This window comes from Arachis stenosperma, chromosome 3 (assembly GCF_014773155.1).
Source record: "Arachis stenosperma cultivar V10309 chromosome 3, arast.V10309.gnm1.PFL2, whole genome shotgun sequence".
Classification (NCBI taxonomy): Eukaryota; Viridiplantae; Streptophyta; class Magnoliopsida; order Fabales; family Fabaceae; genus Arachis; species Arachis stenosperma.
This window is the reverse complement of record NC_080379.1, coordinates 38,980,457-38,981,279: the sequence shown is the minus strand read 5'-3', so window position 1 is coordinate 38,981,279 and position 823 is coordinate 38,980,457. Positions and strand designations below refer to the sequence as shown.

Here is an 823-nt window from a genome sequence, read left to right as displayed (position 1 = left end):
TGGAAGATCCTCATCAGTTCTTAGCTGAATTCTTGCAAATCTGTGACACAGTCAAGACTAATAGGGTTGACCCTGAGGTCTATAGACTGATGCTATTCCCTTTTGCTGTAAGAGACAGAGCTAGAATATGGTTGGACTCCCAACCTAAAGAAAGCCTGGACTCTTGGGAAAAGCTAGTCAATGCCTTCTTGGCAAAGTTCTTTCCACCTCAAAAATTGAGTAAGCTTAGAGTGGAAGTCCAAACCTTCAGACAGAAGGATGGAGAATCCCTCTATGAAGCTTGGGAAAGATACAAACAATTAATCAGAAAGTGTCCTTCTGACATGCTTTCTGAATGGAGCATCATAGGTATTTTCTATGATGGTCTCTCTAAACTATCCAAAATGTCTTTGGATAGCTCTGCTGGAGGATCTCTTCATCTGAGGAAGAAGCCTATGATCCTGAGAACCCTTCAATGGAAGAGGTGAATTACCTAGGAGAACCCTATGGAAACACCTATAATTCTTCATGGAGAAATCACCCAAATTTCTCATGGAAGAATCAAGAGAGACCTCAACAAGGTTTCAATAATAGTAATGGTGAAAGAAATAGGTTTAGCAATGGCAAGCCTTTTCCATCATCTTCTCAGCAACAGACAGAGAGTTCTAAGCAGAATACCTCTAACTTAGCAACCATGGTCTCTGATCTAATAAAGACCACTCAAAGTTTCATGACTGAAACAAGGTCCTCCATTAGGAATATGGAAGGACAAGTGGGTCAGCTGAGTAAGGAAGTTACTGAACTCCCTCCTAGTACTCTCCCAAGTAATACAGAAGAAAATCCA

At 40.9% G+C, this 823-nt stretch overlaps 1 non-coding gene across 1 annotated transcript; it reads right to left on the bottom strand.

The window, feature by feature from the left end:
* Positions 1-221: 221 nt before the first annotated feature.
* Positions 222-329, bottom strand: LOC130971197 (small nucleolar RNA R71). The gene has a single exon (XR_009082430.1). It is a non-coding gene; the product is annotated as a small nucleolar RNA R71 (small nucleolar RNA).
* Between the last annotated feature and the right edge of the window lie 494 nt (positions 330-823).